The 26,629-nt window shown below is 34.2% G+C and overlaps 1 pseudogene; it reads right to left on the bottom strand.

The window, feature by feature from the left end:
* Window positions 1-998: 998 nt before the first annotated feature.
* LOC114508816 overlaps window positions 999-26,629 on the bottom strand; it is a 29,221-nt pseudogene continuing 3,590 nt past the window's right edge.

Raw genomic sequence — 26,629 nt, 5'->3', positions numbered from 1 at the left:
TTAAACTCATTCGATCTAGAGTACAGTTTGTTGCCACAATATTTTTTTTGATTCTTTGTTGTGAAGATTTATTCATTGCTCCCATTCCCTTGCAGTGACTGTGTTGCTATCAATATTTTTCTTGAAGTCCCCCAATTTTCCTTATATATTTAGGTGCTCCTATGTTGGGTGCATATATGTTTACAATGGTTATATCCTCTTGTTGGATTACCTGCTTAAATATTATGTTGTGACCTTGTTTATCTCTTGTTACAGTTTTTGTTTTGAAGTCTCTTTCACCTAATATATGAATTGCTATCCAAGCTTTTCCTCATGTCCATTTATTTGGAATATATTTTTGAATCCAGCACTTTCAGCCTCTGTAGATCTTTTGCTCTGAGGTTGGTCTTTTGAGGACAGCATATATGCACATTATGATTTTTATCCATTGAGCTGCCCTATGTCTTTTGTTTGGAACATTTAATCTATTTACATTTAAGGTTATCATTAGTAAGTACTTATTCATTGACATTTTTTCTTTGTATCCATGTTCCTTTCTCTCTCTTTCTTTTTCTTCATCTTCTTAATTTAGTCCCTTTAGCATGTTTTACAATGCTGATTTGGTGGAGATGTACTTTTTTAGCCTTTTTTGGGGGTCTGGGAAGCTTCTTATTTCACTTTCCACTTTAACTGAGAGTCTTGCTGGGTACAGTAATCTTGGTTGCAAGTCTTTGCTTACATTACTTAGCTTTTACTACTTGGAATATTTCATGCCATTCCCTTCTGGCTTGCAGTATTTCTGTTGATAAATCAGATGATAATTTTATCATTGCTCCCTGTCATGTTTCTAGCTATTTCTGCCTGTTGCCTTTAAGATTCTCTCTTTGTCCTTAAATTTTGCCCTTTTAATTATGATTTGTCTTGGAGTGGACCTCTTTGGGTTCATCTTGACTGGGACACTCTGTTCTTCCAGAACTGTGTGACTTTGTCCTTCCCCATATTAAGGAAACTTTCTGTCATTAATTTTCAAACAGGTTTTCTATCCCTTGCTCCTCTTCATCTCCTTCTAGTATCTCTGTGATATGAATATTATTATGTTTCATGTTGTCCTGCAGAACTTTATGTGATGTCTAATGGAAAGAAAAGTGATTTTAAGAACAGAGAGGAAGAAAAAAGATAAAAGAAAAAAAGGAATGAAAACCAGGCTAAGAGAGGAAGAAAGAAAATTTCAAAACAAAAAAGTGGGGGAAGGAGAAAGGCAAAATGGGGTAGGAGAGGGGAACATAAAAATTTGAGATTTGAAATACAAAAATAGTGAACATCTATGAATAACATTGAGAAAATGCAACAACAACCACCACATCAATAAGCAAAGAGCAAAGATTAATAAAAGTAGAGAGAGAATAAGGATATTATAACAATGGGAAAGCTAACGGGAGATGACTAATGACAAGAAAAATGGTTTTGAGAGGCTAAGGGGAGGAGAACAGGAAGAGTGCAGAATAAAAAGAAGTGCCAAAAAGAGAAAAATTAAAATTTAAAACAAAATAAGTAGAGGAAAGAAGAAGGAAAAAATGGAATAAGGGAAGAAAGGAGTAAAATGTGAGATTTGAAGTTAACTAGATTAGAAAATAGTGAAATAATAAGAACAAATTTGAAGAAAAAGAAAAAAAAGCAATGCAGAAGAAAAAATATGCTAATAATGAAACCATGGTAGAATTTATCTCAGCAGAGTCTAGTGTTTACCACTGTGTTATCTTTATGGATCTTCCTCTGGCAATATCAGATGGTATCCCAGCCTAGCCTTGGGTAGCCTGTTCAAGACTACAAGATATCCACAGTCTTTAGCTGTCTCTTTCAGGCTTGGTTGTTCATCATTGTCCTGTCCTACTGACTTTCCATCAGCAAAAGGCCCAAGAGTGGTTCATCTAATGTCTGAATGCACTCCAAGTACCACCTTCACCTGCCTCCAGAAGGATCTATGGTACAACTGGGAGGGTGGAATACCTGGGTGATCTGTTCAGTATTCGGTGAAAATGGTGGAGTATTTTCCCACCCCTTTATCTTTGTCTGTCACAAATTATTTCCAATAGTGTATGGTTTCTGGTGAATTAGCTGTTCGTTTCCTGTGAGAAGCCAACTTGTGTAAAAGGGGCAGCTCTTTCCTGCTTGGTGCTGATGGCAACTCTGCCTAAGAGCCAAGGCTGGATAGAGCCCTAAACAACCCTTGCTGGATCTGTCTCTAATCTCTCTGCTCTGCTGGCTTCAGTGGACCAGGTTCTGAGGAACAAACAGCTAGCAATGTCTGATAGAAGTTCAGAAAAGAATCTTCTTTTCTGAGAAGACAGAGCTTCTCTGTCTTTTCCCTCATGATCTGTACCCAGCTGGTGGTTCCTGAGCCTGGTCTCACTGATCTGCACAACCTGCAATCCTGCATGTGGGGGCTGGGCACACATACCTATGAGGCGACCTGCCTGGCTGCAATGAGTCTCAGACTTTCAGCTCCTAGCTGTCAAGTCCCCATCCTGTTGCTTTAGCAGGAGACTCAGGCCTGAACTCAGCACTCTGCACAGTTCACTGTTCATCAGGTATGCTGGGTCAGGTCTCACAGTCCTTCAGGCAGAAACACTTCCTGTTTTTCCTGCACAGCTGTACTTAGTGGGACCTAACTTGCTTTCACTCTCCTTCTTTGTTGGCAGAGCCACTGTGTCAGTGCATGCAAACACAGGATCTCTGCCCAGTCTCAAGTCTTGCCTCATTTCCTCTTTTAAAAGAGTCTCTATGTGTCCCCCTCACCAAGCCCTGGGCCAGTTCTCTGTGTGTTCCACCTCCCCAAAATGCACAACATCTCTCTTGGCCAGGACTGATCACCGCTTGCCAGTGCCTCCAGCAGCTGTATATAGAGTTTCTCTCTGGAACTCTCTTGAATGGCAGTGCATCTATGGATGTGATGCTTGCTGTGTGTGTGTATCGTTAGTCTACCAGACTAAGAAAGACTAAGTCCTTTCAAGTATCCCCAAAGGATTGGTGGTTTCCCTGTGCAGGACCAAGGCCTTGCTCTGGGAGGAGAGTGAGCCACTAAGCTATGTTTTCTGATTGATCTCTCCTCTGTTACATATGCCTTGCACAGAGAATTTTCCTCTCAACTTATACAATCTCTTACCAGATCATTCAAAGCATCCTCTGTATTCCTTGGCTTCAAAAATTCCTATCAGCTAAGATTGCTTTGATTGTTCAGGTCACTTGTCAGAAGATCAACTGAAAATCTATGCTGAAGGCACAAGAAAATGGGCTCAGCTTCCACCCACTGGGCTGCCCTCTTCTGTTCCTTTTCAAGTTTATATCATTTAAAATACTTATTAATTTCATAACAAGTATACATTAACTAACATGGTGCTACATTGCTAATGTAGATTCCAAATTTGATTTCCATGTGAATGTGGTTTGAAAACATGAGATTTGAAACATTTTCTACTGTAGCTTTATTTTTAGAAGCCAAGGGGAAACTTCTTATTCTGAGAAAAAGCAATGTTTTCATGTTTTGCCTAAAGTTTGCAGGATAAATATTCCCAACTCTTTCCATCAAAAACGTGATCACTGATGCTAAGTCTGCTGGCAAAACACAGATGCACAATACAGTTGATGTAGACGTAGAGGTGAAGAAGGGAGAGGAGTGTTCAAGTATGTTATGCCTGGTTGCATAAAGGGAAATTAGGAAAACATAATATTTAGAGTGTTATGGTATGCATATAAGCATGTGTTATTGGTAACATCACAAAGTAGGCAAAGCAAATTCCTCAAAGTTGGACTACCAGCAACATAGAAAATGCTTATTTTTTTCTTTCCATCAATTACAAAAATGTGAAAATGATACCTGAAGGCTGCCTTTAGTCTGGTGAGAAATTGGAAGTATATGGTTTTCACTTTCCTTAATTCTTAGGAAATTTATTGTTTAATTCCAATAGAATTAAAAAAAAAAACAAATTCAAAGACTAGAGGCTGGACTGTTAGGTATATTGCATAAGGAGTGCAAAATTTATCTTACATGCCGGCTGTGGCTGTGATTTTAAACATGACCCTAGGAAGTACAGTGCTGTATTTTTAAACATGAATCATCACAAGGACATTGTGCTTCTAATACATTTTGAGTTCCTAGTTGAAAAGTTATGATTGTTGTTGTTTATTTTGAACTGATTTGATCCTACAGCTTTTAAATTTGATTGCACCATATTTATATTATTGTTAATATGACAAATTATCTTTAGAAGTAAAACATTTGTTTCTCCTTCTAAGGAAAAATTTTATAGCTAAACTGACACATTATATGAATATGTCCCTAAAACTCCTTGTTTAGATTATATTATATTGTTTTAAATATAACATGTTTAAATCAAAATAAACAAGATACATTTTATTGGATATATTCAATTTTTTGCTTTTGAAAAATAATATTCATTTTAATAAGCTAGTATCTGACTAGGGATAAATGCTAAGCATTTGAAAGCCTGCTTATTTTGCTTTAATTTTGAAAGTCTCTCGTACATTTATATCTGTTTGTAGTCTTCTAAGTATCCAGGGACCTGAACAATCATTCTTTGAAGCAAGATGGATGTTTACCCTGCCTGGGATGCACTTATCATGGCAGCAGCCCCGACAGTGTAAGTGACTTCTCTCTGGGTGGAAGGCTCGAGTGTATACATAGATTAATGTACTTCTCCAGTGAATGATCACTGGGCAGATTCTTATTAGTCAATTTATTTACTTGATTAAAGATGACTAATTATATTGTATTTTGAAGAACTCTCTTAGTTATTAATTTGAGCCAAAGGAAACAGGGAAGTTTATTCACCTTAGCTACTGAAATTGTGTGCCAAGAATTGGACATTTCACATTGCCATGCAAATACGCTGGTTAAGTGTGGAGAGGGAATATAAAGTTTCAGCTGTTGTGTTCTGTCTAGGTGCAAGTGCAGATAAGCCTTTGATCTTTAAGGCTTATGGAATCTGTAATTAACTGATGGAAAATTTACCCTCATCCAGAAGTGTATTTTACAAAAAGATTGTAAATGTGCTTGATAATGAGAAACAGATTTAATAGATAGTTGAGGTTGTGTTGACTTCAGAAACATTGTTTATTAAACAGAAACTTATTCTAGCAGAATTACATTTTTTTTAATTGGCGGATGTGTTTGCCAATTTGGGAATTTTTTAAAAGATTTTATTTATTTATTTTTAGAGAGGGAAGGAGATAGAGAGAGAGAGAAACATCAATGTGTGGTTGCGGACCACTTTTCATAATGCTTCAAATTTATTACTTGAGGACCATGATTTTACTAGTAAAGTTTAATACTGGATGACATCTCTGATATGTCCGAGACTAATTTGACAAGCCAATAAATTATAGTATCTCAATCTCCTTGGCCAGTACTTAGTCACATATAAATATAAGTTAGGCTAAGTTATATTTTCATTCTGAGAGACCATGTTCCAGTTGAATATTAGGAATTCTTGTTTTACCTTTAAAAAGAGTGTGGTTAATGTTAGAGGACAACTAGAAATCTCTTTACTTCACTTCTAAATATCTATCCTAAAGTATCATAATTATGCACTGTGTATGAAAATATTCACACACTGGAATGAATAAACATTTTGAGAATACTTAATAGTAGTGAAATGGTTGCCTTTGTTCCTTTGTCTTTTCATCTGCAAATTCCCATCACCTGCAAATTCCGAATGGCAGCAGCTACCAGGGCAGAGAAAACAAAACCTGGTTGCGGCCTGTGGTTACTGGCACTGGAGGCATCAGCAGGTCCTTCACTTGGGCCAGAATTGTTCACTTATTTTTAGGGGCCAAAATATCTCCAGGAAATGCTGTCTTATTCTTGCTTCAGTGGTGGGTCACTAGGTTTGGTCCTCTGGTGCCACCTGTCTCCTAGTCTACAGCAGAGCCTATGATTTTGCTCACATCAGCAAGATACATCTAAAGATGCTGGGACTCAGGCTAGCAGTAGACAAAGGGCAACAGACAGGCATTCAATATATTGATTTTGCATTCCATGAATGCACCATCCTCTCTGTTCATCATTTCTAAAAGTAAATATAACATATATTATTTGATTCTGTTTTCATAAAGCATTTATGTTATTCTGCTTAAATAAATATGTAAAAATATACATTAATTAATGCAATCTATTATTATTTCTGAGAGTTAGAATTAGGACATATTTTTAAATATTATTTTCTTTTTTATGTTAACTTTTATTTTATTCTTAAAAAAATTTTAAACATTTTTTACTATTGTTCAAGTACAGTTGCCTTTTGCTCCTACCCCTCCCCACCTCCCTTCCCTGTTTCCACCTAAATATAATTTTCTTAATTTTCTACACTTCCTTAATTATGTAAATGATTACATAATTTAGAAATAGAATTCTTTTTTTCTGAATATCTAAGAAGTAAAACAATGTGTACCTTCTGAACATAAATTTAAGACAAATTCCCTGCAGATAATGGTCTTACCCCAATTCTGACAAGATATTCTGGAGATATAATGGTGTAGCTAATAACTTCTTTAAAATTTGACAGAATTAAACATTATTTTTGAAGATTTTTATGTTAAAAAATATTTATCTTTTCTATATCTTGGCTTCCTGTGAAAATGGCTTATCAAAAAAGAACTGTATTTCAAATTAAGTATGTGACATTCATTGAACATTTCTTTTAAAAATAAAATACTTTTGTATAAATCAATATTAATCAATATATTCATGAGAAAACATAATGTTAAAATGTAATTCTGCGAGCCCTGGCTGGCATAGCTCAGTGGATTGAGTTTCGATTCCCAGCCAGGGTACATGTCTGGGTTGTAGGCATGTGGCCTCCCAGGATGATTCTCATTGTATCAGACTTGCTCTATCCCAGTTTAAATGTGAGTTATTGAAAGATGTATTTATCTACAGTTCTTATACAGAAGCTAGTCATTTCAGTTATGAAATGTTTTTATTTTGTATTCAGATAGTGAAAGAACTTCAGTGATATTTTCCAGAGAGCCATTTTCCATAAATCCCTAGATTTTGTGTTTGTATCTTATAAACAATCCTAGACAATTTTCTGAATATTTCCTGTTAAATATGTCCCATATATACAGATTCTTGATAGCAAATATCATTAGTTTACTTGCCAGGAATCCTGATTAACATGTGTAAAAGAACATTAAAGCAGGTCACCTGCTTTTTTTCCCCTTTAATGCAGTTTGTATTCTTAACTCTTTCCTTCCAAGACATATAAGCAGAAACAGGTCTCTAAATTCCTGTCAATATCTTTAACATTAGAGAGCATTCTTCTTCTTTCCTCATTCCAAGTAAGTTCTGGATGTAGGGGATAGAAATCCACCATCCATTATGGGCTTTGATATGACCCAGAGAATGGAAACTTTGTGAAGTAGAGAAGCAAGAGCAAAGGCCTGAGTTCTTGTTCTTTTGGAGTGACGTACCAGTCCCAGTATGCCTACTTTCAGCCTTTTTCCATATCAGAGAAAAGTAAATTTCTAGCTTGTTTAAATTCATGTTAGTTTAGAAGTTTTGAAACTCTCAGGTGACTCTAGTGATAACCAAAAAAAAAAAAAAAAAGGAATCTAAAAGTAGAGTACTGTACATGAGAGAAACAAATTATATGACATCGAAATAATAGGAATAGATAGATGGCAATCTGAAAATGCTTGTTATATATTGGAAGCTGTGTCATTGCCTTATTGTATAGAATCAAAAACAGTGTTAGGGTGAGGAGTAAACTTAAAAATGTTGGCCTTGGTTGTTCATTTTTGTCACTTTTATTAAGTCCTTTAATTAGAGAAGTGCTCAGCTAGAATCAGACAGTCCTCTAGTAGAAATACAAAGGAATGGAAATTTGCTAAAGATGCTTGGTGGCTAAATATCATGTGATTTGGATCCTTGATGTTTGAGGAAATGGCTTCTCTTTCCCAAACCACATCATTATAAATATTGATTATCAATCAGAAGCCATAGGAGATATTAAGATTAAACATTTCTGACTTACTTATAACTAGGTGTGCCATGTTACTAAATTTTACCAAATAAATGTAATTTGATGTAGTATATGCAATTCCTGGAAACTGACCATAAGCAAAAAAAGTCATTAAATTTTTTTCTTATTTTCTACTAGTTGAATGTATATACAACTGTCAGATCTCCAAAAGTTTTGGAACCTAACAGAGAATTAGGGCTGGAGCCAAATATGGCAGAGCAACATGACTGAATAAGCTTGGAACTCTGATCAATAGAAAATCATAGCAGTCTTGATTCCCCACTTTTTGGAAAAGAGAAATTATTAAATTCTAATAAGAAGAGTTTATTATATAAATTGATCCTAATATCATAATAAAATAAAATCCAACTCTTTTTTTTTAAAGATTTTATTTATTCTTAGAGAGGGAAGGGAGAGAGAGAGAGAGAAACATCAATGTGCGGTTGCTGGGGGTTATGGCCTGCAACCCAGGCATGTACCCTGGCTGGGAATCGAACCTGGGACACTAAAATCCAACTCTTAAATATTGATGAAAACTAAAGTACTAAAGAAATATTACATAAATAAGACCATCAAAATATTAAGAGAATACAAACACATATAACATAGAAATATGTATTGCATTTACATACATGAAAGTTTTGTGTTGGAAACATTAAGGATAAAATAAGGTAAAGTTATATACTGATAAAAGACAGTTTTTCCCCATAAGATCAAAAGTCATAAAAACAGTTAAATATTTAATGTCAAAATTGTTGGACATATACCTCCATTTCTATCAGTATTTTTAATATATTTTAATCCTCACCTGAGGATATTTTTTCCTGAGGTTTTAGAGAGAAAGCAAGGTAAGGAGGAAGAGAGAGAGACATATCAATGTGAGAGAGAAATATCTATGGATTGACTTCCATAAGTGTGCTGAACAGGGACTGAAATCACAGCCTAAGTATGTTCCCTGATCAGGTACCAAATATGCAACCTTTTGGTTATTGGGCTACACTCAACCACTTGACTCACACTAGCCAGGGCTCTATCAGTATTTTTGATTAGCTAATCTGAAAAAAATTAAAAATCCAAGAATCTGAGCAATAACTAACATTGTAAGAGATTAAAAACAAAGTGAAATCTGAAATTTTGGTTAGGGTTCGTTTTTACTCTTACAGTGTCTGCTGAACCCTGGGTGTGTTAAGTTTATATTTTCATGGCCACACCAGGTGAAGAAGGTAAGAGAAAAAGTTTAAAGCTCACCCAAGTTGGGAATCTAACTGAAACTAATCAGAATTTAAGATTCAATGAGGTATGCCCTTTGTAAAGAAGGTAAATAAAAATTAAATTCACTACACAAGGATAGAAAGAAAACTTATACTGGACAGTGCATCATACAGGACTATTTATATCAAGTGAGTCCTCAGGTGAGCTTATGTCTGAAATCATATTACCTCATGTCAAAACACTTCATGTATAGAATTTAATTGAAAAGATTCCTGGGTTAGAAATGCCCCAAGTGACTGGTATAACTGAATGTGTATTCTGTCCAGAGAAGACAACTTCAGCTCACTGTCAAAATCACCAAAACAACATGGAAATAAGGACAGCATCTCTACAATAAAGTTAGGATATATATCAGACAGAAAAATGAGTTTCATAGATTTTATCTATTGGATGATTTTATCAATTGTACTATTCGATAATTATTAGTCATCCAATAAGGATTATAATTTAAGCACGTTCCATTTTTTCAATGAAAGAGTATCTTAAAAATGGAACAAAAGATAATGATAATGAAAAATGCATTTAACACAATCATTTAAAACTTTTAAGAAAAACTCATAATAATTGAAATACAAAACTCAGTGTAAGAGTTAGAGGGCAGATAAAAGTCAGCAGAAGATAGAATTAGAGCATTGAAAATAGATTCAAGGAAATTATCCAGAGTACATTACAGCAATGGTCCCCAACTTTTTTGGCACCAGGGACCGATTTTGTGGAAGACAATTTTTCCATGGACCAGGGGTTGGGGGGATGGTTTAGGGATGATTCAAAGGCATAACAGTCAAGCTCACCTCCTGCTGTGAGGCTAGTCCAGCACATTACCAGTCTACTGCCTGGAAGGTGGGACCCCTGCATTACAGTGAAACAAAGACATAGGAAACAAGAAATAAGACATTGAGTCACCCATGAGAAATTGGAAACATTATATTGACATCTCATTAATTAGAGGTAACAAATAATGAAAAGAAAAAATCATTCTGTGCTTCTACCAATGAAGTTCAGTAAGTAACCTCACACAGAATCACAAAATATGTTAAAAGAACCAAACAAGATTTTATGTATTATATAATTATATGTATTATACACATATAAAACCAAACAAGATATTTTGTGTGTGTGTGTGTGTGTGTGTGTGTGTAAATTGAGAGAAAGAGAACAAAGACAATCAGTAAGAAAAAATCACAGAGTGGTGATTGTCATGGCAGAGGGAGGTGATAAGTGGAGGTGAAAGAGGGTATGGGGGATAAATGGTAATGGAAAATATACAATACAATTTTAAAAAGAAAGCAAAAAAATCACACACAGAAAGAAGACAATCAGACCCATGAGTAACTTCTAAGTATCAACCAAGTTATAAAAACACAGTGAAAAAATATTGTCAATTTCCCAAGAGACAATAACTACCAGTTCAATATATTCTGTTTATTTTCTTCTATTTTAATTTTATTTTGATATTTTAGGAATTTCTATTGGATTTTATTCATTTGATTGGTTTATGAATCATATTAATGAATTTCTAAAATTTTATTCTTTTTTGATATTTTAAGATTAATTTTGCTAAAATTTAATTAGGTATTTCCATAAGTTATATGATCTATGGTTGCCTTTCGGTTATTTTCTTCTTCTCTATCAAGTTTTGAAATGAAGGTAAAGTTGATGTTATAAGTGTATTGAAATTTTCTTCTTTTGTTCAAGGCCTGGATGGATATGATAATGCATATACATACTTCAATAAGCAGATACTTTTTCTACTATTTAGCTAATTACAATGAAATGATCATTTCTCTAACATATTTTTGCCTACTTTGCTCCTTATACTACATATATTCTCTACTCCAAATACCCCAAATTATTTTACCATAAGTCCGTGCCTAGGATTCTTGTGATATTTTTACTACTAATAATGTCTTTATTGTGAAGAATCACCCAAAGTCCATCTCCTTAATAGTAATTTTCTTTAAGACTGCATCCACACACATATGTGCCACTCCTAGAGCAATTCAAATATCCTCCCATTAGTTTACCCTATTAGAGTTCTTGGTTTACAATGTCTGTCCAATCATCTGAGCATTAGTGATACTACTGGATCCTCATTGAGTTTTGGATTAAAAATACCACTGGGTAAATAGATGATAACAGCTTCAGACACAAGGAGAGCTAATGTATTTCTTTTAGCACTGTACTTCTCAGTTTATGAAAACACAGGTACAGAGAATTCAGAAGCATATTTCTAAAAAACAAAAGCTAGCTCCTTTTACAGAATTAATATTTTTATTGTCCATGTCAAGAAATACAACACTTAACAATGTCATGTTTACAGTTTTGTCTATACAAAAATAAATATAGAGTTTGCACACAAAATTTAAAATAAAAATGATACATATTAATTAGGGAATTGTTGCTATAAGGACAGAAAAAACTTCCTGTATTCTTTATTCAAGTTTCTTATATTCATTTTTGAAAAACACAGTCATTTAAGAACATTTGAAATAAAAACCTAATCTTAACTACTAAGTAGGTAAAATGAGGGTTGTTTTCTGTTTTCTAAAAGGTTGGGATTCTTGAGATTCTTAAGTGATGAATACTGAAAACAATTACAGATAAAATTTATTTGTATGTTATTACATTTGTCTAAGGTCAACTTTGAGAAGGTTGATGTTGTAGTTATTGTCAAATATTTATACATATATATTTACATACATATTTAATATATTTAAATATATTAATATATCAAATATATTTATAATATATACAAATATAGATTTGGTCTGTCCAGAAATTATCCAGCCACACAATATGAAAAATAGAGACATTTTTCATGCAAGAAACATTGTACCTAGGACAATGAGGCCTCAGTCCCCTTCAAAGTAGGCACCTTGGGATCTCACGCAGTTCTCCCAATTGCCATCAGCTGCCCCGTTGTATTTTCATGAATCTCATTGATGGTCTGAAATTTCTTCCCTTATCAATGAGATTCAAATGAGATTGTAGTCTTGGGAAAAGCCTGAAGTTGCAGGGTGACAAATCTGGGCTTTAAGGGACAGAATCACTTGGGTGATTTGGTGTTTTGCCAAAAAACTCTGCATGAGCCTTGATGCATGAGCAGGCACATTGTTTTGATGAAGCTGCCAATCGCCAGTTGCCATAATTTTATTTGCACTTCACTCATTACCTTGTCCCAAAAGCCTTCTGAATCATCCTAATAGTTTCTACAAGGGAATGTTCAAGTGTAACACAAATTTGATGCAGATGCATCAATCTAATTGTTCAATTATTTTGACTGTGATGACCACATAGTACACATTCTCACTCAATGACATCTACCACCCCCACTGACTAGTGCAGTGAAGTCATCATTGTTCCCACATGTGCATTCCAGTCCACTCTCCTTGGTTGCCAGGTTACATCGATGTTGCACAGGCTGTTTTCTTTATATCAACAATGACTAGAAGATCGGTGGCAAACACAAGGCCTGTGAGCTGAATCCAGCCTTCCACCTTGTATTATCTGGCAGCAGCACTGGGCTCTTAACTGTTAAAGACTAGTTACACTTATGCAGTCCTAAAATTACATTTGGCCCTTTGAAGGCAACCATGAGGCTGATGTGGCTCTCAGTGAAAATGAGTTTGACACCCCTGGGCTAGACTTTTCCCTGACAGGTCTCATATATATATTCACTGAAGCTTTGATATTTTACTATGAATCAGGAGCCGGAGATCAATCTAGGTATTGATAAAATAGGTTTAAATGAATCTATCTCAGTACTGTCTTGTCAATGAATAATGCTTGTTATTTTTACTTTTGTTTATATTTGAATTTGAAATTATGTTCACTTCATACCACAGTTGTCAAAACTGGATGCTGCCTGAGCATGTCATAGTCCCAATATAATGTGTTCAGTTCTGTTAACTGATGTCAAAATGCCTTGAAAATTTTATTTCCATTTTCTTTGAGTCTGAAGCGAATTCCCTTACAAATGCATCTTATCTCACTCTTAAAATGTGTTCAGATATTATCTATTTTATTTTCATATATGGTATGTACAGCATATTGTGTTTCCTAGCCAGACCACCACATTGACTGTGCTCATTATTTGTGAGTTGTGGACGCCTTTTACTAAAAACAGGAAGGTATGGAGGAATTTAAATCTGGAGCTTTTCTGACACTCTTAGGTAATTGTGCTGAATGAGGATTGTTTAATTCAACGAGAGCCAGATGTCTAGGAGTAAAGAATTAGATACCAATAACAGGAAATAAAGCAGTGCATTATCTCAATAAGTGAGCCACACAGTAATGATGAATATGGGAGAGTGAATATGCTATAACATGAAATTAATATCAGAGTTCTTCTAAACATCTGGGTTTTACAGTTTTATTGTTTACTTCCTTGTTTGTTTTGATAGTTGATACTAGTTGCATTTATGAATTATCTTAAATTTCTGAGATTTCTTTTGAATATACAGACTTTTGACTTCTTAAACTTCATACACATCTACATTTCTGGATTCAAATGATGATTCCCTTGAAACTGATATCTGAAAATACTAACAAAAGACTCTTGATGATGTTGATCAGAGCTAGATAGACTATTATAGAATCCAAGTAGTTATAGAATTACTTGAATTTTAAACAATAGTTTATATTTATCCAGTAACTTTGGGACAGTGGTAGGATAGGGATTATTTTATAGAAACAATGTAACAATTCCAGTTAAGGTAAATTAATTGTGGATAGATGAATTGTTTGACAATAAAACAATTGAAGTGAACCTAGTGTAACCACAAGATACTGAGGACCTGGATCACATCTGGAGAAAAGGCAAAATATATTGGACAGATAGCATTTTATGCCAGAAAAGACCCAAGTAAATTACTTACAAGCTGTGAATGAACTAAAATAGGTAAAACTGCAGGTAGTAAGTATAATTGTATAATTATTTATACTTTACAGCTACTCCCTATATTTGCAAAGTCCATTTCTCATTTCCCTGCCATCCTTTCACTTGAGTTATCAGACTATTTTTCTCAGATCATCTAATTTCTAATTCTAATATGTTTTTAAATAACTTGCTTATCTACATATTATAGTTAAATTTTGTTTCCTATTACTCAGTATTCATTTGTTTCAGTATTTTCATAATAAACTATCTTTTAAATGAGAGTTATAAGTGAGGCATATAGAAAAAAGAAACAAAGAGAAAATCCAGGTAGAGATTAGAAGAAAAAATATAAAAAATACTTGGCATTCAAACATTGGTAGCAGTTATTTAAAGGCATTGATGGAATGGGTTTTAATAAATACTTTTGATTCATTTAAAGTATCAGAGTGGGAGACATATTAACAGCTTCAATTTTTAGACATATGCTAATGATTTACCTAATCACTCTCTCTTTGTGAAGCTGAGTTAATTTAAAATAATGAGATCACCATGTCCATTTTCTGCTTTGAGCCTTTCTAGATTAAGAATTGAAATGGCAAATGAAATCTAAAAATGATGGAATCTCAGCTCTTTAAAAAAAATTATACAACCAAGCATGTAAATCCACCATCACTTCATGTAGTAGCAATCTAGACTAAAATGAAGATGAAACAGCTTTCCTGACTGGAGTAAAGATAACAACTGCATTAAATTGGATTTTTTGGTACTTAAATGAAAGGCCGCTTTTCCAGTATCTGAATTACTTGCCTCAAATCAGTTCATAAATTGGACTAAATAGTATTGAATTTGGGGGTTATTTTCTACTCTCTTTGGCTGACACAAAGTTCACATTTCTTATTTAACTATGGGAGGAGCTGTAATAACAGAGACTATCAGTAATGTAGAAATGAAATATTTCAAATTGCATTTGATTTCCCAATGTCCACTTGAGGCTTGTCTCTCCCAAAAACACATATTTCAAAGTAGTTTTAAAGGACTCTTCTTTTAAATAAATAATTTATTTCATTAGATACATATTTTGTCTTTTGAAAATAAGATAAATATAATTATTCTTTGTTCACTTTTCAGTATAATTGTCTAAAGGATGTAGGTACTTACACTGATAATCTCACTTTCTAGTATTAAAATATGTGTATGTATATATATGTGTGTGTGTATATAAATTTACCACAAATATATACACTCTTACCTTTAACCTTCTATTGTAATGATAATAGCTCTCTAAATTCAAGTTTATTGATGTGGACATAAGGTAGAGAATTATAAAGAAATTTCTACTCAAAATCCTCCCATTATATCATTATATGTACACAGAAGAACACTTATAAGTATTCCTGCAATTCACAGATAAATAGTTCTATAAAAATGAACTAGTTAATGAACATACATGAATGACCCATGGACATGGCCAACAGGGTTGGGATTGACTGGAGGAGAAGGGGGTAGGCTGGGTGGAGGAGAGCAAAATGGGAAAAAAAATGGGACAACTGTAATATAACAATAAAATAATAAATAAATTAAAAAATTCATACAGGTCAAGTGCAGAGAATTTCTAAGACAGTGAAATCATTGTGTGAAACTTTAATGGTGGATATGATATTTTGCATTTGTCCAAACTCATGGAACCATATAACATGAATAGTGAATCCAAATGTAAACTATGGACTTGAGCTAATAATAATGTATTGAATTTGGTCCATCAACTGTGACAAATTTACAGCACTAATTGAAGATATTAATAGGGGGTTATAGTGGGGGGATATATGTATGGGAATTGTTTATACTTTGTGTAATTTTCCTATAAACCTAAAACTGTCCTGAAAATAGTATTTTAAAAAATAGATCATATCCTAATATAAAAATAATATATCCCTAAAAAATGAGAATATAATGGCAAATAGTAAAGTAGTAATTAAATATTTATATTATCCACTAAACAATATAGGAAAATTAAATGATTAAAAATATATTTTGAATAACAACATGAATTTTATCATTTCATTATTAATGTAGAATTAAATTAATTTTAATCTTTTAGTAAAAATTTAAAGGGAGATTGAGTGAGATCTCTTTTTTCGGGGAGCTAATCTTATGTAATAGGAACTAAAATACTGTTTTATTCATGTAAACCCTGTTTGTTCAGAGCCTACTAATCTGCTTGGAAAACACAAGCAGCAGTTTCTTAATGAATACCTACTGAGTTGAATTTACAGCAAAAAGGATGTTAGTGAAATTAAATAATTACTATAAAATTGTACTTTTTTTCCATGCAATGCTGATACTAACTTTACAATTCCATAAATTATAACTGATTATTTTTAAATATATTTGTTTCTGTTTAATATAAGATTAACTCTAGATTTTTAAAATTAAAATATAGTTAACATGCAATATTAATTTCAGATGTACAGCATAGTTATTCAACATTTAAATACCTAATGAAATAATTACCATGATAAGTCTAGTAAGCACATGTTGGGTTTTTAAGGATTTAATAGCTTGATTTTAAGCCAGATGTATTTTCCCTTACCTTAGAATTTTGTAAGGTAAGATCAAGATACCTGAACATCCAACTTATTAGATTAAAGTAGTACTTAAATCAATAACATTCTGACTCAAAAGAGGCTACTTGACTTTCAAATCATTTAATTAAAGTTACATTTCATTAATTAAAATAATCTGAACTTGGCTTCATCAATGAATCATTTTGATGATTTATCAGATCATTTCTTTCCGAAGATTGTTGATTTAGCTTTTTTTATATAGATTACACTTTACTCACAGGAAATCAAGCAATTAAAGATTGCATATGTAATTATAAACCAAATAAATAAAAACCTACCTAGTTTCACTAATAGATACATGTAAATGCACACATATACACACAGAATATTGTCTAAAGTCGTAAATGTTGTTAATCCTTAAGATCTCATCTTGAACCTTGTGTTTTCTCATAACAGAGACTGTCCCTTGATTTTCCAATAATGAAAATGGCAGTGATAGCCATTACTATTTATAAAATGATGGTGTTGTGCCAGACACTGCTTACAATTCTTAAGATTGAGTAATACATTGAAATTGTGATTAGCCATTATGTATTGTTAATATTTAAGATAAAAATAATGCATATCTGTGGGTTAATACTTAGAATAGACATGTTAGCAATAACAAACAAATAAAATATCACCATCTGGAAGAAGCCAAGGTAAGTTGTTTGGTTTGTTTGTTTTTTGTTTTTAAGCATGTAGTGTGTGTATGTGTGTGTGTGTGTGTGTGTCTGTGGGTGTCTTTTTACTATCACATGGGTCAATTTATCTTCACTATGTTGTCTTTTTTCTTAGGTTATTATTATTTATCTAGTTCTTTGCCAATCAAGAGAGAAAAATAGAAACTTGTTAGGTTGTTCTTTGAATATTTTAAAGAAATATCTTTTATATGTAGATTATTGCTCATTTGGATTACTTTTCTTCAAGTTTTTATCCCTCTGTCCTACCAGTTATGTTGCCAGATCATGACTACATATGTTTGGATTTCACAATAATATTTATATTGTGAAAATATTGCCTTAGTGTGTTGAAAAATTAAAACAAATTGCACCTTAATTTAACAATTTGTAATTAAACAGGTACTTATTGAATGGTACTTATGTATCAGACATTATTAAAAAACAAGAGGATAAAAGAGCAAACATCATAAATATGGTCTTTTCAAATATGGGGCTCACATACCAGTAGGGGAAGTGAAATCACATATTTAGAAATGGCAACGATTATAGTAAAGGAGTAGCCACAAAACTAGAAATCATACTAATACCAAGAAAACAACACTACAAAGTATTTGATGATTTTCTTTGTTCAATCTTAAGAAGTTCTCCATAGTAAAATTTCCAGAACACATTTATAATTGCTGATATATTTATGTTAATAAATTTGGCCTTTCTAGTGAGGAAAAATATGTTCACATTTTAATGAACTATAAATTACACACCTGCTCTCCTTCCTCGTCACCCTCCTACTCAAGTTTATATTTAAAAGAAGACAAAGGAATAAGTACACATCCCTGATATAGCAATTTAGAGAACTTGGCATAAAACTTTATCAGTCTCTTAATATTTCAAACCAAGATTAAATTTATTTATTAGTTTCCTAGGGCTTCCATAACAAATTACCACAATCTGGATAGCTTAAAACAACAGAAATTTATTCTCTCAAGGGTACTGGATGCTAGTAATCTAAAATCAAGGTGTCAGCAGAGCTATGCACTTTGAAGTCTATATAGAAGAATCCCTTCCCAGCTATGGTGATGACCAGCAAGAGTCGGCATTTCTCGAGTATAGCGGCCTCAGTCCAATTTCTGCCTGATCTTCACACTTTTATTGAACAATCAATAACATTATTTATCGTAATAAAATTAACATTATGTACTATCTAATAGAATTTATTTAAACAAAATATTTAATGTGTGAGCTTTAGCTATCTCTGAAACAGAATGATCATTTCATAAGTCATAACTTTCATTTTCATCACTTTCCATACAATAACCACAATGAGCTGGAACTAGTGAACAACCACTTGAGTGGGCTTGGAAGCAGATCCACCCTCAGTCTAACCTTAAAACCTTTTCAGTCTTGGCACTTGCCTCGATTACACTCTGTGAGACAGGAAGAGAATCCAGGTAAACCCTGTACAGATTCTCAACCCACAGAAACTGTGACACAATATCGTTTGTTTAAACACCAAGAATTATAACACTTTATCATGAAGCAATTGCTAACTCATACAAAGGATGTAATAGCCCTGGCTGGTGTGGCTCAATGGATTGAGCACCAGCCTGCAAACCAAAGGGTTTGATTGAGTCAGGATTCATCCCTGGGTTGCAGGTTGGGCCCCCAGTTGGGGTCATGTGAGAGGCATCCACACATTGATGTTTCTTTCCCTCCTTTCCTGTCTCTCTAAAACTAAATAAATAAAATCTTTAAAAAAAGAATTTAAGAATGGGTGGTTTGTTGGATTCAGCAATTATAATATAGGATAACCCAATATACATAAATTAATGGAAAAGGCAGGAGGAAAGACCAAATAAAAGAATGAATGGGTAGTTAGGAAGTAGATAAAAGAGTAGGAGAATGTTCTGTTGGTGGCTATGAATTCTAGGGGAATGACAGCAGTGGCACAAGAGAGCATCAAAGTTTAGACAAAAGTAAGTAAAGCAGTCAATAACTAAGAGAAAAAATCTTACTAGAATTGTGTCCCGTTGACTTCCAAGAAAATAGATATTCTAAAAATATTTTGTCAAATAAAGTATACAGAAATCCAAAGTTTTAGGATTTTTGAGAGTTTTAGATCTAAATCTTTTAAGTGTTCCCTGAACAACTATAATTAATTGAATGTCCCCAAAGCATCTTAAATTTAATACCATCTGAAGATGGTGGCATAGGCAGAGAGGGCCTGCCTTCTAGTACAGCCACATCAAAATTACAACTAACATATAGACAACCATTACTCAGACCCATCAGAAATTAAGTTGAATAGAAGTCTGACGACCGTGAATTAAAGAAACCACATCCATTCAGATTGGTAGGAGGGGCGCAGTTATGGAATGCTCTGGTCTCACATCCACGTGTGGTGGATAAAAATTCAGGAGGGCTATCTCAGAAGTGAGGAGTCTTCACTCCACACCGGCCCCCAAGCTGAGGGTTCCCATGCCAGGAAGATAAGTCCCCACAAGTTCTGGTTGTGAAAAACATCAAGGATTGAGTCAGTGGGAGAAATTGTTGGAGTCTGCAGTAGTTTCTCTTAAAAAAATCCACACATGGACTTACTCAGACTCACTTCCTATGAGCTCCAGCATGGGGGTAGCAGCTTGAAAGGCATCAGTGGCATATAGGGAGAAACTGAAGTGTCTGGCATCAAGATGAGCAGATGTCATTGTCCCTTTTCTGAACTATCTCCCCACCCCCACCAGAGTCACAGAGCAGGTGGGCTAGTGTCATATCTGAGAATCTCCATCAATCTGGCTAACCTGTTTGCCCTGCCCTGGAGGCCCCCAGAGACTCCATCCCACCCAACCTATGGGTCCACCCAACCTGCTTTTCCATAGGAATGGATGGCCTTGGCCCATATTTCACAGCCTCATAAATACTCTCAATACTCTCAACGCCAGCTTCAGTGAAAATACACCCATCATGCCTCTCACTAACTGGCAGCAGCCAGCCTAGATGGACATCTTGTCTTCACCTGGGAATCTCTAAAACCAACACAAGAAATAGTCATCTCTGTTTTATAGCTCAGGCAGGGTGGCACCAGGCAAAATGCAGGGTTGACCTGAGCCTGTACCATCTGGGAAACCCCAGAGCCTGTATACCCAGTGGACAGCTACAGACCACCCTGCCCCTACACAGCTGATCCTCTACAGAGGGCAGAGGCTGATGGTTAGTTGTCACAGCTAGTACTTAGAGTCTTGTCTTAAAATAGCAGTCTGTGTGTTCCTGTCAAGAGGTTAAGCCAGGTATGTTATTACTCTTTAAAACCTTCCATGGGCTTACTGTTACACAAAATCAAGTACAAGATAATGCAGCTTTTTAGCCCAAAACTTAGAGCAAAATTTTTCCATTATCAGGCCTTCTTTTACCAATCTGATCTTCTGTTTTAAATTTCTTTCTTTCTCATTCGGTTACAGGAATTTTGGTCACCTTTTAAAATTAATCTGTTTCCAAATTCTCATTTGTTCCCTGATAGTTAGAAGGAAGAAAGTTATTGTCCACCTTCCACTCTAAATGTTTTTTTTTTACCTACTAAAAACTAGGGAAAAATAGTTAGTGTAAAGGATTAGGTATTTTTTTCCATTTTAACTCAATATGTTTTGCTACATGTATATCTCTGTCTACTTTAAATATAAAAAATACATACATATAGGTTAAAAGTAAATAGATGGAGAAAAATATAGCATGCTAACATTAATCAAAATAAAGCAACAGTAGCTAGATTAATTTCACACAGAGGAGACTTCAAAGCAAGGAAAGTTATAAGGGATAAAGAAAGGCATTGCATAATGATAAACATGTCAATTCTCCAAGAAGACATAACAATCCTTAATATGTGTGTGCATAACTACACAATGCCAAGTTATGTGAAGCAAAAATTAATAGAACTTCAAGGTGAGATAGATGAGTCAACTATCAAAGTTGGAGACTTCAGCACCTCTCTATCAGATATGGCCAGAACCAGCATGTAGAAAATCAATAAGAACATAGCTGAACTCAACAATATTGTTAGTTCTTCCTAACCTGATCTATAGCTTTGATGCAATATACCAGTATATCTCTTCTCTGAATTTTACCAAAGTCTCTAACTAAGGGCAAGGTGAAATAGTTCATGAAAGATCTTAGTAAAAATGTGACCATATTATAGAGAATAAAATGTTGGAAATAGGTTGGCCTTTGGAGAATATTTAGAAATTAGATAAGAAGTGAAAAAATTGAATCTTTTCCAAAAACATAAACTTGAAAATGACTAAGTGCAAATATTTTTTAATTCTAAATGAATCTCAGAATTATTTTTTCAATATGCTACCAAAATAGTGTTTGATGATTATGGTAGATTATATTGATTGCCTCACTGTTTTAATCATCTATATATCTACAGTCTTTGTTATTTGACTTTAGAATCTATACTATTTAAAATGTTGAATATGTTTTTGTATTCCATATTGTTTATGTGGTGTATCGTATTTATTGATTTGAATATACTGTACCATCCTTGCATCCCTGCAGTAAATCCCACTTGATCATGATGTATTATCATTTTAATGTATTGCTGGATCTGGTTTGCCAATATTTTGTTGAGGGCTTTAGCATCTATGTTCATCGGTAATATTGGCCTGTAGTTTTCTTTCTTTGTTTTGTCTTTATCTGGTTTGGAATTAGTATAATACTGGCTTCATAAAGAGTTTGGTAGTATTGGATTTTCTTGAATAGATTCCTTGGATATTCTGGAATAGTTTGAGGAGAATCAGTGTTAGCTCTTCTCTAAATGTTTGGTAAAATTGTCCTGTGAAGTTGTCTGGTCTGGGGCTTTGTATGCTGGGAGTTTTTAAATTATTGCTTCAATTTCACTAGTTGATATCAGTCTATTCAGGCTTTCTACTTCTTCTTGACTCAGTTTTGGAGGATTAGATGATTCTAGAAATGTGTCCATTTCACCCATGTTTTCAAATTTCTTGGCATATAGTTGTTCATAGTAATTTCTGACAATCCTTTGCATTTTTTGTGGTATAGGTTGTAACTTCTTTTTCACTTCTGATTTTATTTATTTGGGTCCTCTATTTTCTTCTTGATGAGTCTGCTTAAAGGCTTGTCAATTTTGTTTATCTTTTCAAAGAACTAGCTCCTGGATTTATTGATCCTTTGGATTGTTCTTTTAGCCTCTATGCCGTTTAATTCTACTCTGATCTTGAATCTTTCCTTCCTTCTACTAGCTCTGAGCTTTGTTTGCTGTTGATCCTCTAATTTTTGTAGATGTCGAGTTAGGTTGTTTATTTGAAATTTTTCTATCTTCTTTAGGGAGGCCTGTATTACTATAAACTCTCCTCTCAGGACTATTTTCTCTGTGTCCCATAGTTTTGGATTGTTGTATGTTCATTTTCATTTGTTTCCAGAAACTCCTTGAGTTCTCTCTTAATCGCATTGTTTACCCTTTCAGTGTTCAATAACATATTATTCAGTCTCAATGTATTTGACTGTCTTTGAGTTTTTTTTCTATGAGGTTGGTTTCTAGTTTCAAGCCATTGTGATCTGAGAAAATGCTTTATATGATTTCAATTTTCTTGAATTTATTGAGGCTTGTTTTGTGTCCTATCATGTATCTATCTTTGAAAATGTTCCATATGCATTTGAAAATAATGTATACTGTACTTCTTTGGGGTTAAAGATTCTGTAATATCAGTTAATCCCATTTGGTTTAGCATGTCATTCAGTGCCAGGGTGTCCTTTTTGATTCTTTGTTTGGAAGATCTGTCTATTGTAGACATTGGGGTGTTAAAATCCACTACTATGAGAGTGTGATGCTCTCTATATCTTTCATGATATCCTTCAAGATTTTCCTTATATATTTGGGTGCTCCTATGTTGAGTGTATATATATGTTTACAAGGTTTATAGTTTCCATACAGAGGGCCCATAGACACATGAAAAAAATACTCAACATCACTAGACATTAGAGAGATGCAAACTAAAACTCAATTAGATACTACCTCTACCTCACACCAGTCAGAATGGCCAATATTAATAAACCAATGAGCAACAAGTGCTAGAGAGGATATAAAGGAAAGTGAACCTTAGCACACTGTTTGTGGGAATGCAGACTGCTGTAGCCACTATGGAGAACAGTATGGAATTTCCTCAGAAAACTAAAGATGGAATTAGCCTTTTGAGTCAGTGATCCCGCTGCTGGGACTATACCCTAAGAATCCTGAAACACCAATTCAAAAGAACTTGTGCACCCCAATGTTCATAGCAGCATTAATTATAATAGCAAAGTGCTATAAACAGCCTAAGTGCCCATCAGTGAATAAGTGGATCAAAAGAATGGTGGTACATTATGCAATGAAATACTATGAAGCAGAAAGAAAGAAGGAACTCCTACCCTTCACAATAGCATAGATGGAACTGCAGAGCATTATGCTAAGTGAAATAAGCCCAGAGGTGAAAGGCAAATACCATATAATGTTACCTGTAGGTGGAACCTAATTAATAAAACAAACAATTGAGCAAAATAGAACCCGAGACTTAGAAATAAAGATCAAACTGACAGGGACTGGAAAGGAAAGATAGGAGGAAGAGGGATAATGGGGGACAGAAAAGGTAGTAAAGGTACACAAATAGAGGATTTGTGGGCATGGACAATTGTTGGGAGCTGCCCTGCCTGTTTTCAGGAGCTGTAACCCACTCATGGCTAAGGCTGAGTGAGCGACCTTTGGACCATAAGCCACTAAGGAGAGACAAAGCTTATCTTTCTGGCAGGAGTACCGCTTCTGCTCCTTTTTCCATAAGTAACCCCCAATGCTTGATCAGTTAGCCAATGATGGGTAAGACTCCCCAAGGGGGAACAATCTAAGACAGGCATGGTCACGTGGAGGCCCCAGGGAAGGACTTGAGGGATTATGGAGAAAGGGGGTGATGCACCATTGCCCCTCAGCTTTGACAAAGCCTGAGAGAAGTATCTTAATTTCTTGGCTATCTTGCCTCCTCTGCCTGACTTAAGCCTGAAACAATGACAGAGGGCTGTGCAGCCCTGTGCTGGAAAGTCCGGGTTTCCCCAGGTGATCAGGCCTGAGAAAGAATACATAAACTCCTGTGAAACCTGCTTCGCTAAGAATGCTCTCAATTAAATGATAAAGGTCCATGCAGGAAATGAGTTTGTTTCCCAAAGTTTTGTAGCCCTTTTTCTAACAGACCCTGACTCAGAATAAGCCCTCCTAATTCTTTGTATGCTATCTATTATTTGATCCTTACTACCTGACAATGATTAATGAACTTTACCTGTATTCCTGTGCAACTTAAAAGCCAATAAAAATCTGTGAATGAATGGATTGGTGTGCTCTCCCCTAGAGAGAGCGGCCAGGCCACTCTGAGGCACCCTTCCCTTGAGAGAGTAGCTGTGCTGTCCCTTTTCCTCCACAGGACTTAGTAGTCCATGTGAATTTATCTCATATCTCATCCATAATGCCTTGGACACTGCTGGCCAGTATCCACAGCAGACAATGGGAGTGATTGACTGTGGGAGTGGGAGGAGGGAAGAGCAATGGGGAAAAGGGCAGGGCAACAGTAACTGAAAACTCATAAATAAATAAATAAATAAATAAATAAATAAATAAATAAATAAATGTATGTTAAGTGTATATAATATTTTTACCCCTTGATTTTGACTTTGCCAATGACTGACTTTAGCCAACTGAGTGTTAGTAAGTATAAGTTGACCAATGACTAGAAAAGTGCTTACACAGTTGGGATTTCCATCCTGTGCTTAAGTCAATTCCATGAGAAGACAATTCTTACTCAAAACTATTAGTACCCAAAGAAGGATGAAACATATGTGGAACATATCTGAGACTATTCAAAACCCCATAAAAATGCCAAAAACTGATTGTGTGCTCAACCAAATGATACTAAATCATTTTTTTCTTAAACACAATGACAGTTGTGTTTATATCCAGATTTTGTAACTATAGAGAAGGTGGTCATGGCATAAAGTAATTTTCCATCTTTTGACATTTGTTATAATATAAAATGGAAGAAGATGAAATTCAAAGGCCATGCTGTAGTCTTCAGAAAAAATAATTCTAAAGAAAAGCTTAATGACATTTCCACAACAGAGGCCATAAAATGAATAAGAGCTTAGTGACAACCAAGGATGATATAGGGAAAACTCCAGAGGTCATTCTTTGGGGGTGTGATTAGAAAGAAAAGAAGGAGGGTTATTAGAGAGTCAAGTGAAGAGATATTCTCAGAAAGACAAACAAGATCTATTCATATAACTACTCACTTTTCCTTTCTCTTTATATCCAAATATCAGTGCATTCCTATATTCCAAATCTTGGTGTATATGATTCATTTTTCTCCATAACCTCTGTCCTGTACTTATTAATCCAGATTTAGCTTAGACCGTAGGAGTCACCAAAAGGAGCCCTTTTGATGGTGCTGGGTGAGAGATAATGTGGGTCAATGATTAAGGAGCCTAAAGAATTTTGAATCAATAATCTCTCTTGCTTTACTTATAAATATGCCTTGTTGTAGAAACAAATTCATTCTCATTTATATTTTGAGTCACTCAATATGTTACTATTGCTCAAGTTCATTATTGAAAAAATAGAGTTTGTTGGGTAAAACAAGAAAATTTCAACCTTGTGCATAGCATTGTTAATGTGAGATAATGTGTTCCATACATAGTTGCAACTTTCACATTTTGAGTTTCTTTAGAATCTCACTTATTCTTGAGGACTTCCCATGTATATTAAAATAATGTTTTAAAATCTTATCTTGAATAATGGGTTACATGAATTAAAATAATTAATAATTAAGTTCTGTGGATTGAATTGAAGGAAATAATTTAAGAGCTTTTCTATTATTTAATATTTTGTTCTGCATATTTTAAAACACTGAATTTGAAGAAGCAAAATACATAGATAAGTGAACCCCAAAAATACATGAATTATACTCTATACAATGTTTGTAGCCATCAATTGGAAATGGAGAATTATATGATAGTACTTTATTACAGTCAATAAGCATCAAAATTAAGAGGCAAATAAAAATTATGCAGTTTTAGTGCCAACACAGAAAATACCTGAGCAACTATTTACATTTAAATGTCTTTATTCATTTTAAGTAAACATAATTTGATTTG

Source organism: Phyllostomus discolor, chromosome 11 (assembly GCF_004126475.2).
Source record: "Phyllostomus discolor isolate MPI-MPIP mPhyDis1 chromosome 11, mPhyDis1.pri.v3, whole genome shotgun sequence".
Lineage (NCBI taxonomy): Eukaryota > Metazoa > Chordata > Mammalia > Chiroptera > Phyllostomidae > Phyllostomus > Phyllostomus discolor.
This window is presented reverse-complemented; position numbering and strand designations above follow the sequence as displayed.